Genomic DNA, 13,735 nt, shown 5'->3' on the forward strand with positions numbered 1-13,735 from the left:
AATGCACCATGGTTATGAACGCACATAAACCAGAGTACAGCAATGAAAAAGCAACAACCCAAAGTTTTGCAGATTTTTTTTTTCTGTTCGCGTACAAAAAAGGCGACAATTTACTGTTGAGATATTTAATAAGATAAAAGTGTGTAAAGCAGCATTATTGAAATAAAAATGCTCTGGTATGTGTAATGCTGCTGTAGTTGTAACATTTTCTGAGAGCTAAATATGACCAAATTAGCCTATTAGCAAAGCTTACATGCTAGTAATATGGAAACATGCTCATAAGTTTTAGCTCATCATATAAAATAAATGAAACAAAAATGGCTTCCACAACATATTAAAGTTAAAAACACCTATTTGTGTCATAATAACCAAGTAACGACCACAAAAAATGAGGAGAAAACACAATATCATCTCCTCTAATAACAACCCAAACATATTTGTTGTTCTACCCATTAGGCTGTGAAGTCTCTATATTTCTGGAAATGAAAGTAAATAATCATAACATACGGCAGAATAACACATTAAGCAGGTAATGAGAGCCGCACCTGTAATAAATCAACAAGCTGTTAGCGTTTTTATAATGTATCAGAGTTTAATGGATGTTCGTGAAGGTGCATTTTTGCTGCTGGGGGACAGCGCTGATAAAAGACTGCAGTAAGAACAAGCCTTTGAAGCCCCAGTGGGCTTTTGGACCTCTGATAATAACACTGACTAATGTGCCTGGTCTGATTTGAAAGGGTTTCTTGTGTGGTTGAAAATATCTGGCTGATCTGAGAAACAAAGGAACACCTCAGTGAGAAGGAAAAAAAGTCTCCTGAGGGTGAGAGCTACACAGCAGGTCATGCTAGTCCTTGAGCTGAATCATGCTTCATGTGAGGGTAGGTAAGGGCAAGGAGCATTGTTTGCTCCGGCGCTGCTCCTGACCCGGCCGGCATGAACATGCAATTCGAATTTACAAGCATCCGGGGTGCTGTGGTGGCGCAGGGGCAAAGCACAACCCATGTATTGAGGCCTTACTCCTCATGTCGATTCCCGGCCTGATGGCATTTGCTGCATGTCTTCCCTCTCTCTCATTACCCTCTGCCTTTCAAACTACTTTCAAATAAAGGCCACTAGAGCCAACAAAACTTTAAAAAAAAATAAAAAATTGTTTTTTTTTTTACAAGCATCCTATTCTCAATACCTGCACACTTGCATGGGCAAAAACCTCCCGGTTTTATAGACACATTACATGTTATTGTTTGCATATGGAAATTTCACGCACCCGCACAACGTTGGAGGGCAAATGATCAATATTTTAGCTGCTTTCAATACCCACTCCTGCAGTAACACAACTCCTAACAAAATAAAACCTGGACATGAAGGCAAAGACACCATAAAGGGGGGAGAAGTTAGGACAAGGTTGGTTTTTTTTGTTCATAGAAATAGAAAAAACTGTGTTCCTGTCATTTATACAATAAATTATATTGTGTTTTTAAATTTGTTTTTTTAGCAGTAAAAATTTAATTTTATCCCTCCCAGACCAAAAAGCACACATCTATATTTTCACTGAACACCCCCCCGGATCTGCATGAAATGGTTCGTTTCTGCTTAGCCTCCTGACAACATGTTCAGCAGCAGTTAGAAGACAAGACTGTGGTAGTTACTGTGCTGCCTAGAAAAATAATAGTCAAGTTTTCAAAAAAATAGAGAGATAAAAAGACAAGAGTGTCTATTTTAACCCAGTTTTTCTCCAAGAGGTGAGTAGACTGTGTGAGATTGACAACCACTTAGCATAGTTAGCTTAGCTACAGACTGTTTGCCTCCATTTCAGCATTTAATGAGGAAAACAAAATACCAACATATTCATATATTTAACTTGTTCCTGTACCTTTTACCACACTTAACAGATGAGTCAGTCAGCAGCAACTCTAACCCCGATACCAGCATAACCTTTAACCCCTGTCCCAGTCATAAAGTTAACACTGTGTTCAGTAACAACCTCGTTAGCATCATTCCAGGGAATCCATAGGGATTTCTCTGTGTCGTTGCTCTTTTTACAATTACAACAAAAACAATGTATTTATTACTGACAGAAATTCAAACAACTTTATAAAATGATAATAAAAAACAGCCTCCTGTCTGGACTGCAGCCAGTCCACAGTTTTACCTTAACATGCATTTAAATTACAGATATCTGTTGCCACGTCCCTCCTGACCCGTCCTCTAAATCAGATTAAAGCTGCAGTATGTAACTTTTATTAAAAAAATTTTTTTTTACATATTTGTTGAAACTGTCATTGTGTTGTGAAAGTATGGCATGAGAGATTATCTGTGAAAAATCTATTTTCTCTGCTTTCTCCCAGTGCTTTCTAGAAACAACCAATCACAATCTCATGTGGTGAAGCTCATCCTCCCTCCCCTCACTGTATGCTATGCTGCAGCTAGCATAGCCTGTTGTGAATGCTCAGTTTAGTTAGCATAGCTACCAACGACAGCAGATAAACAGTTTTCCTGTAACAAAAAGTTGTTTCTCCACCATTAGCACATTTAGCAGGCCCAATTCATTTTTTTGTCATGGGGCCAGAGATTCCTGGCGGCGCCCCTGCATGTAGGTATTAAGTCAATGCAATGCGCCACAGAAAAAGAGGCGGGGGAAAAGCATAAAAACTGTTGATAAATAATTAAAAACCACTTGTATTCTTTTATCTTGCTCTCTGTGTTGGCTACACTACACACAAATTGACAAGGCCACTAACCGTCTACCGCTGTTAGCTAATCTTCCACAGTGGTGGTAGCGGCAGATTAGCTAACTTAAATACCTGATGATCTGTCAGAGTTGAGGTGTAGGTTGACTTTCTTTTTTCTTTCACTGGACCGAAACAAACCAAATTCCACAGCAACATCTACATGTTAAGGTTATCAAAGTCAAGCTAGCACAACTAACCTACTTCCGTCTCCCTAGCTATATTTACAAAATTAAAACTTTTTCCTGACCTTGTTATCTAGTTGGCAAACTGTTGACAATTATTAGCAAAGCACTGCATCCCTTTTTCTTTTATATATCACGCTTACGTTTAAGATTTAGCACATTATATTGACAACTTGACAGCTAAAACCAATGGTAGTCATTAAGCATTTTTTTGGCCCTCCAGCAGGGAGCTGGGATCTTGCGTGTGCGATGTCACGGTGCAGCGTGTCTATAGATCTGAATCATGGCCCGGTTAAAGGATTCATTCACTTACTCAGGGAGTATGTAAAAACAACGGGTCAGGAGAAAATGCTTTAAAATGCCGTTTCAACTTACTCCAGCCTCACCTCAGCCCCTTACGCACCATAAAAAACCTGCTCTGTACCTCATTAAATTACGAGAAGATCACATAAAATCGGAAGCATCTGGATGGCCTTGGGTCCAAAGTGAATTGATATTGTAATTTGGGCGAAGCAGCTCCTCATGACAGAAAAGTGCCTAATGGGCTTCTTCTGGCTATTTCATAAGGCACTTTGCAATGTAACTTCTGACAGTCACATATTAAACTTCTTGCTGAGCTGTTTAATTTGTTCCTAAGAGCCAGCAGATTCCTTTAGGACATGGCAGATTTCTGGCCAAGCTGCAGCGAGTCTCTGTAAGTCTCTGTAAATCCACAGAATACACAACAGACACAGTAAATATAAAGCCGACACGCTCACTTTGTACCTTCTCGTGACATGACCGTAGCTGGCTGCTGGAGTTAGATTATTGTAGCAAGAGATCGAGATCTGCAACATCAGCAGGGTGCAGGTGGAAAAAGAAAAACTCCAGGAAGGAGAGAGGCAAACAGCGAGGAAATGCTTGGTAAGATCTCAGCTCTGTATTTGAGGAATTTATGGAAATGTTTTTGAAAGAGTGTGTGTAAAATGTAAATGTCAAGAGGAGAATAAAGGTGTCAGTAACAAATTTAACTAATTTGCTTGGACAGTGTGGTTTGTTTGTGTGGAGGGATGACTAGCTGTGTTTGAATGAACAATATAATTACACAAGCTGAGATTTTGAAAAGAAATTCGCTCAATGGAAAAACACGACAATTGATTGTTTTTAGATGAAGAAAAGTTTTGACACTAGGATGAGCTGGTTGTCTGTACCACAGTTAGTTTATTTTGCAAAACCTCGATGTCTGCAGTGGCGACATGTACATAAGGTTTTATCACGATATTTGATAAAAGATCGCAATAAAACAAATAAAATGGTGATAACTACATAAGTGATGATGTGAACTACTGATAACTAGAATGTATTGTAACAACAATAAATCAGAACTTTTAAGAAATTTATCATGATAAATGACAAACGGTATGATAAATGCCCATCCCCATTGGGTGCTGATCATATTTTCTCCAATGACAGACGATGGCCTTTCTTTACATTTACGTTTCATGCTTTGGAACAATTTTGTACCCCTCTCCTGACAGATACCTCACAAACATTACAGATAAAAACAATGAAATAACTTATATCAATAAAAGTTTGACATAGTAACAACCTGAAATGTTCAAAGCGCGCACACTCCTGACGTCTACTGTACAAACCGATCAAACTTCAACAACCTCCAAGTAAAACAGCCGGTGTTGCTGCAGAGGTGAGACCGGCTGCAGAGATCTCCTGCTGCACGTTTCATTGATAATCTTTCTGCATCGATTGCTGGGAGACCTCTCAGACCTCAATCATAGCAGCAGGCAGAAGTGAGGAACCTTTACTGGGGTCAACGAAATGGCGAGAGGAAGACACGGCGTGTCTTATCTCACAAAGGCGCTGGGCCGTGAACGACTACAAAAGGAAGAAAGGAGGAGACCAGCAGATTATTCAGCTGCATCTGGCTGTGCAGCAAATAATAATAATACAAAAAACTTTTCAAAGCAGTATGGTATGGTTAGGAAATATACTTTGTTTTGGTTTACCCTGAGATCAACACTATGTTTTATTCAACATCCCACTGCTTTTTCATTTCTGAATTGATCGCTCAGAGTGAACTTTTATCTGCACTTTCTGAATTTAGTCAACAAAAGAGAATTTTCAAAGAAATCACTGTTAACATATATTTGTTGAAGTATGTGGAAAAATATACACATTTAAGCATTTCAACATATTAAATTGCTTTACATGAAGGAAACTGAATATGAGAATTATTACATTACGATTATTGTTATTGTTTAATAGCTCTACAAAGCACCATTAGCTTCTGAGATGTGGCAAACATTGCATCCAGCCCTCCAGACAGTCTTCTGTTTTTTTGTTTTGAGCAGCAACCTAATTTATTCAAAATTAATAATGAAAAAGTGTTATTGAGATAAACAGAATGTAGTCGGAAACAAAACGTAAATTCACCACCAAATGTCAGCAAACATCAGTAAATAATTTTTCTTGAGGGCATTTGTTGAATTCCTTCTTAGATAGTGCCATTTTATAGCACAATCAATTAAATACATTGCTTTCACTTATTATAAAAAAGATGTATATATCAAATAGGACTTGGATTTCGTAATTTAATATCTTGAAATTGGGCCTCTGTCTCTTTAAGAAGCTCCTGCTCCTTCTGAAACTCCGCCTTCAGGAAGTAATTGCAACGTCGCTCCTCCATTAGTCCTTTAACAACGTTTTTACCAGGGTTTCACTGATAAATAGCTCCTATAATGAGCGCAGCATACATGCAGTTCCACCAGGTGCTAGTCTTAAGGAGCTGAGTGGGGGCTGGGATCCACCTCTGTCAGGCTTGAAAGCTTAGAAACTGCATCTCCAAGGAGGAGCTGCGCCTCAAAGGCGGAACAAGGTCCATCCAGGCGTTTTGCACAGCTGACTGGTTGCCATGGGAGATTAAATAATTTTTCAATGAAAGAATCAAAGAAACACTCCAGGTCTGTTTTTGATGAGGAAATAACATTATAACATGATGTAAAGCTCAAGAAAGATTTTACTTAACACTGCCCCTTTAAACTTTAAAACCAGCCTTTTATCATGAATGTCCCCTAATTAAAAATCAAGCACTGAGAAGACCAATGTGAAAACACGATAATAAGCACCAGAAAATTGTTACTGTCCTAAGTAAAACTGTGTAAACTTTTCATTTTGAAATCTGTTCTAAACAATGTGTTGTGAAAAGAAACTCCTTTGAGGGACACAAGCATTTCAACTCGTGAAAGATTTTGCCTGTGGACCGACAGACTCAGCACGCCTTGGGGCTTTTTTTTTTTTTAAATTCATCACAAAAGAGAAAACTTTTGTCGAGATTAGTTCTGAACAAGAGGCGACACCTCAGGCCAAATGGACCCAAAGAGAGACAGCAGACAGGAGCAGCACAAGGCCAAGAGTAAAAAAAAGACAAAAGGAAACAGAAAATATTTCTGTGGGGACTTAATGGGTCAAAAACTGGATGTTTCATTACTAATCCCACAGTATTGATCGACGTAAGCTCTGTCTGATCATCGGTGAGCGTTTGTGCTGCGGAGCCTCTTGAGGGGTTTAACGAAAGGCCAACAGGAAAACATCTAAAAGCTAATATGAATGTACAGAATCACAGAGGAGGACAAAAAAAGTCCCCAATACAAACAGCAACAACGCTCCGTATTAAAACAAAGATCTAAGTGAGAGCATCATTAATTTAGAGCTACGTAAATTGAAAAAGTGGTTTGATATTAATAAATTATCACAAAATGTAGATAAAACCAAGTTCATGTTATTCAGGAACTGTGAAGCGATTTACAAATAATAATTGAACATGTGAATGTGGAGAGACTTACTGAAATTTGGTTTTTGGGAGTATTTATTCATAATAAGATTTATTGGAAACCTCATGTTAAATATGTGCAATCTGATATGGGAAAGGATGTGGGAAACGGGACACTGTCTCTGTTGTTTGAACTGTATACCAACTTAGCGTGAATCAGTGTCATTGACGAGGTTGAAATGAAGAAGTCCACTTTGACTCCCTATGCTGAATATTTGCTCTTCAGGGTTCAGTGAACAGATAAACATCACAGGTCCAAACAAGGCCAATCGTGATTGGCACATTCCAATTCAAGATCTTTACGCTAAGCTAATATGAGCTGCGTAATATAATACGCTCCAAACATGATAATTATTACTCTTGTTTGTAAGTTTTTCGTAAATCATGAGCTGCCATCACTTATTCTAAGTTGCTTATCAGTGTGAAATGATCTCCTTGGCCGAACACAAAGCACTAAATTCTCATCAGCTTTTATCACGCCCTTTGACACCAGCTGGATGTTTGAGAGACAAGTTATTAAGCTTCATTGTGCAGCCTGTCTGTCTCATAGAGCTCCCTCCACAGCTATTCCCCGACTCTCTGGTAAATAGCTGATAAATGAGTAAATGTGGAGACTTGAAGACATAAATGTGCCACTCTTTTGAAACTTTCCCATATTCCTCTGATTGTAAAAATGAGCAGCTATGTAGATTTTACTGATAACTACTTGACACATGTCAGAATTAGACAAATATTTGTATTGCTAGTGATCCAATATCCACAACATTTAAAAGGAAATTAAATGTCGTAATTTCCACCAAGTATCTTCAAAGAGTTGGTGGATGTTGTAGCTGTGGGCAGGAAGGATCATCTCCAGTGTCAAGCAGTCATCTAAAGACAGTGTTGCTGTCATGACATGCTAACGCCTACATATTACAATATTCCACAATCACAAGTCTTGGATGAGACCATGAGTTGTTGTAATGAACTGGTGAATCAATCTCATCTGCCTCTACTGCTGCTCCCTTGTAAATGTCTCTGGCTGTTTGGTTTGAAAGCTGAGCAGAAAGATGTTGGGTTTGGGGATATGATTCTTGCTCATTACAAACTATGGAAGAACTTTTCTCTGCTCTGCAAACACAAAGCCTTTTTTTCAAGTCTAATGAGATTTGTGGTTGTAATACAGGTGATAGTTTATTATTTGAGCTTTTGAGATGATGATTAGTTTCTCCAAGAAGTAAAAATAATACCTGTTTGCCATGGATACGCATCATAACCACTGCCTGAAACTAAAAAAACGTAAGAGCAAAAAAAAAGACGGGACAACTGTCCTAACACGCAACAAAAGTCTACAGAAAGAATAAATCAGAGCCACCCTAACACTGTATAACCCTCCCCTCATTAACCCTCATCCTGCCCAATTTCAATATGGGGGGAGGGGAAGAGGCTGGTTGGTCAGCGTGGTAAAGATCTCAAACACTCGCAACATCATTCCAAAGATGAAGGAAAGCTCTGTGATGTCATCAGCACTATATAGGCGTTTTCGCACTCCACGGAACGGTTCCGAGCGTGTTCGCATTACATCTTGCGACCGGTTCCACCCGGCGCCATGGAAACACAAGAGCTGTGGTTCCAATCGTGCCGGCCAAGCGGTTCTGCTTAGAACCAGCAGCTGATTGGCCGCTGGTTGTTAGTCAGACGTTGATTTTCCGTTGACAGCTGGCTCTCACTACTATATAGTTTTAAAAATAATGACGTCCGGCACCGCTTTGATGGCGCACTCAGTGTAATGCGAACACAACAGGGCTGGAACCGTTCCGTTCCGTACCGTGCAGTGCGAAAGCGCCTTATAAGTAGCAGACTTTTACCTTTTTGTTAGTGCTTGCTACACTACTGAGGAGTCCAGATGTATGCAAAGCGCATTCAAAGTTGAACGGTGAGACTGTTTTTCAAGAGTAATTTGAACAAATATTGTCTGAACATGTCTTATCAAAGGCCAAAATACTTCAACGGTGGGATGAGACCCCAGCCGTGGGATAGGAGAGATAAACAACATCAACTTCCATTTAGTACCAGAGAGAGATCCAGAGACTGGGCTCTTTTTTAGAAATTCAGACAGCAAGATGGTTTGAGGAGCACCAGAAGGTCGCCTACGTCCAGAGAGAACTGGACAATACCAAAGTGGAGCTATAGAGGCAGATAAAACTAAAGGAAATGAAGAGACAACGACCAACAGCAGAAGAGCTTTCGAATTCAGAGTCGCTCAGCCCTGCTGTTCTTGCTTCTCAGGTGTAAAGCGACATAAAACAGAAGCAGAAAATGCTGCTGCAGCAGGAAATCGAGCAGTTGAAGGCAAATCATATTGCCAGTGAGAAGGCATTCAGGGCAGAAAAAGAAAAAAGTGACGGCCTCCAACAACAGCTGGACCAACTGAAGACTCGCTACAAGGAGCTTCAATCAAAGTATGAAGGTGTGGGGACCCTGCAGGTAGACATGCAGATATTCTATGAGGAGAAAATCAGGCAGGAGCAAAATCTTGTTGAAAACCTGAGAAGCGAGAAGGACAATCTCCAAGACAAAATGTCCAAGGAGATCGACTGCCTGCAGGAAAAGGAGAGACATCTACAGACTGAGCTGGAGCACATTCAGGTTTCATACCAAGAACTTAACAGGACGTATGAAGACAATGTTTCTACACTGAGACAGAAAGCTGAACGTCATCAGTATGAGGTGAACTGTGAAAAAGAACTGAATTTGGAAAGAGCAAAGTTTGACCGTCATCTGATCAACACACTGAGATCAGAAAAGAACAATCTACACCAGAGAGCAGCACAAGAGTTCACTGTCCTGCAGCAGCAATCAGCAGAGACTATACAAAATCTCCAAAGTGAACTGGAGCAGACCAAAGGTTATTTTCAGGAACTTAAAACTAGATACAAAGGAGATGTTTCTGCTCTAAAAAACCAACTCACTGACTTCCAATAAATGTACTCCTCCTGTCAGGATAATTACAAAACAGAGCTGGAAAATCTGAAAATGGAGCTCCAAGAGCGAGAAGAACTTGGACCTCCAAGAAGGAAAGTGGCCAGGCGACCAGAACCAAATGAGAAAGACGCTACCCCTGAAAATAACATCTCTGATGCTGCTTCCATGGATCTGGACCGTCTATTAGAGGAAACTACGCCAAAGGACTTTGAGGTACAAGATGCATCTCCTAAGGAGCTGAAGAGAAGAACCAGAAGTTCAGAAGAAGTTCAGAAGAACTTCTAGAAGTTCTTCTAGTTCTTCTTCTAGAACTTTTGGTTCTAGAAGAAGAAGTTCTTCTAGAACTTCTGGTTCTAGGAGAACCAGAAGTTCTGGAGAAGAACCAGAAGTTCTAGAACCAGACGTTAGAAGAACTTCTGGTTCTGGTTCTAACCAGAAGTTCTTCAACTTCTGGTTCTTCTAGAAGAATTTCTGGTTCTTCCAGAAGAACCACAAGAACCTGAACCAGTGGAGAAAGTCTCCTGTGGAAAACGATACAACACATTTTGAAACTCAAACACCAAAAAAGGAAGAGAAGCAAGAAAACCTCCAGCAACTAGCAAAACGTTTCCAGGTCAGAACCATTTGAAATTACATCTAATATTTTGGACCTAAAAAAAATGTCAGTGGGTTTTCTCCGGGTGCTCCGGTTCCCCCCAAATTTCTTTGGAGAAACATAAAAAAAAGTCACATCCAGTGATAGTTGAACTCTCCAGAAGTTGCCCTTTGTCACCAATTTCTCCATCAAGATGTTGATGGGATCAGTTTTGGTGGCTTTAGGATCATATCTGCAAAAATGATTTCTTTTTTCAGATGTGATGAACTCCTATTGGCTTCAACAGATCCTGAAGCCTATTGGCTTCAACTGGCTGTCTCATACTTGGCTGTTTGCAGAATGTAACTGTTTAAAATCTGTTAAAATAATTTTTAGTTGGTCACAGTCGACAGTCACGTTTAACTTATGGAAAAAGTGCCAGTCACAAAAATCCCCAAAAGTGTGGCTTATAGACAAGTGCAACGTATATAACTGCAGCATATTTATATTATTTCTTTTTCCTTTTCAAAGTCAGTGGGTGCGGCTTCTATTCAGCTGGACTCGATAGTCCGCGATTCACCCTTTGGGACGTGATGATCTGCTACTTATCCTGTTGATGTCCAAAAGAAATTGTGTCATCTCAACCTGGTTTAGATTTGGTGAATATTTATGTTGTAAAGAACTAAAGTCTGTTCCCTGATGCTACTGTGGTTGTTAGTAATTAAGTTTTTAGCTACTAAGGAGAGGCGTGATTGAATGTAAGAGGGTGATAAATCCCTCAATTAGGGCTAGACAATATCGCAGTAGACATGATCAATAGCAATAGATATTGATAGAGTATCAATATTTACTACATATTGAATATATACACTATTCACTGAACTCAGAACTGCACAGCAATCTGGGAGTAGTAGGCACAGGGAAGGCTTTAGTACTTTCTTTGGTTACCTAGCAACTTAGTCATTCTTTGGTTACCTAGCAACGACCTGTTGAGTAACTTACACAGCAGCAATTTCAGGTTTGGCCAGTTCACCTCAAAACTGGTAAAAAATTAAAAAAAACAATTGTGTGGAGTGAAAACAAGATAAAAAGGGAACATTTTACGCCACCAGTTTGGTAGTATTTCAGATAATTAAAACAAAAGTCTGGTAATGTTGGATATGCCAACGATGTTTAGAATGCAAAACTTCATGGACTTTAAAACTTCTTCAGAAATGTGCAAATAATTTAACGTTCATTCATTTCCGACAAACTGGATGCACTGAAAAACAGCTTTGAAAAGCTAAAAGTGCTACTGTCAAACCATTTTCAACATGACAGTTTTGCATTTTCATTTTTTTTTCTACTTTTCATTGTTTTATTAAACTTTCAAATTGCTATGTAAGTCTGTGACGTTTTGACTATACAGAATACATATTCAAGATAACAGTAATGTCATTCTGACTAATCAGAATGCTAACTTAAGATATCTTAAACAGAAAAACTCATTGCCCGAACTTTCAAGATGTCTCAAATTCATTTGGGGATATCGGAAAAGGAATTTTGACTAATCAGAATTACAATTCAAGATATCTTTAATGTAGGTTTGCCTCGTCATTATTTGCTTTAAAGATATCTATATTTTAAATTTTGCTAGTCAAATCCAAAAACATATTTAAGAAATCTCATTATAATGAGTCAAAACTAAAATCCAGATATTCTGAATTAACTTTATGACTAGTTATAATTTAATTGTAGATATCTGAATTGTGTATTTCAGATAGTATTGCATTGCAGATATCTTGAATTGAAGTCTCCATTCAACTCAGTGGTAAATCTGACGTCATCTCAACTAGTCAGAATGTAATTAGGGATGTCTTAAATCGCTAAAATGTCTAGTCATAAAACAATTTGAAATATCTGGAAAATAAGGGCACGAAAACCAAATTTATGTTAAAATGGCTTGCCATAGGCCTAGTGCCACACGTCTTCCCTCTCTTTTTTTAACCTCCTTTCCTGTCTTAACACTTTCAAATAAAGGCAACTAGAGCCAAAAGAAAGAAATGTGCAGATTAGGAACATTAAACAAGTGGCTAATTAAGATTTTACAGTTAATTGTAATGTTTTTAATAATAGATTTATTTATTTAAAGATACAACTGCTATGTTTATTTGTTTAAATAAACATGAATGGATCGTTTCAGAAATCTTTACATTAAGTTGGGTAATGTCTCATAGAGATGCCTTCAAGGTTAGAGGACATAATGATACATGCAGGCAGCGTGTATGCATGTAAGTGCGCTAAAACGCGGCAGCCCCTTGGGACTTAAAGGGCACCAAACGGCATCAATGGAAGCTCGAGGTCAGCGACAGGGAGGAGAGACAGCTGAGTGAAAAGTTTAAAAGTCATCCGATCCCCAAACACTTAGAGAAACCACACACACACACCCACACCCACACACACACACACGCACACACACAATTAGAAAAATGATCTGTTCCCTTGATTATTACACCACAGGAACAGTCGAGAGGGGAGGAGGATTGATTGGTTAGAGATGTGAGAAAAAATAAAAATCTCCTGAAAAGGTTTACTCCTGATTCCTCCGAGATGGACTTGCTTCCCTCTCAGGAGGTCGTATTCGTGCTTGCGAAATGTATCATTTATGAGCTCATATAACCACCGGATCTTATGTGGCAAACTTAATTATCCGGGGCCACATGCACAGAGTGTTGATCTCGGTCAGCAGCGGCTCGGCGTCTTCTCCTTTCCTCTGGCGGGTTGATGACTACGTACCCTCTGGCTGACCCAACCGCAACTGAGGCAGAAGGAAAATAGAGAAATGGAGGAAGAGGCGCAATCCCCCCCCCCTCCATGAAAAGGTCACCAAACAAAGTGATCTGTGAGCCGCAAGAGTCTGCAGTCTTTATGACAGCATACATTAGTTAAAGAACAGAAATATTCAAATTTGATACTAAAGTCAAACTTACACATTTTTAAAAGATTTTAAAAGTTTGTCCAGAAAAAAAAAAGTAATTACAAAACAACAAATTCTACCTAAAAATACCCCAGAAAAGTTTTTACAAGTTCCAAGTTTAATTGCTCTATATTTGGAAGCGTGGTGAACGAACGGCTTCGTTCACTTCCTCCGCTGACATTGCTGAAACTCTGGACAGAAAATCAACAACAATCCTCCTTCTGTTCGCTGATTGGCCCGTTTAAAATTCAACTGGAGAAATTGAGCTGAATGGGAGAAATCCCAGACAGAGGAGAATCAAGCAGAATTGCTTTATGAGGCAATTCTATTTTATGGGTCTTTGTGGAAGGGAAACAAAAGAAAGCAAAAAGCATCGCCTCAAGTCATGTAGGAGAAAACCACAAACAGGTGAACAAAAATTTAACTTTGTGGCCAACATGGGAAACTCTGCGCATGGTAGAAGCATTATGTCTTCATTTCTTCAGCAGGGCCTGGGAAACTGAA

The 13,735-nt window shown here is 39.2% G+C and overlaps 1 pseudogene; it reads left to right on the plus strand.

The window, feature by feature from the left end:
- The first annotated feature begins 863 nt into the window (after window positions 1-863).
- Window positions 864-9,986, plus strand: LOC148153996 (uncharacterized; annotated as a pseudogene).
- The last annotated feature ends 3,749 nt before the right edge of the window (window positions 9,987-13,735 follow it).

Source organism: Poecilia mexicana, unplaced genomic scaffold (genome assembly GCF_051168715.1).
Source record: "Poecilia mexicana isolate PSO_F unplaced genomic scaffold, ASM5116871v1 scaffold_18, whole genome shotgun sequence".
NCBI lineage: Eukaryota > Metazoa > Chordata > Actinopteri > Cyprinodontiformes > Poeciliidae > Poecilia > Poecilia mexicana.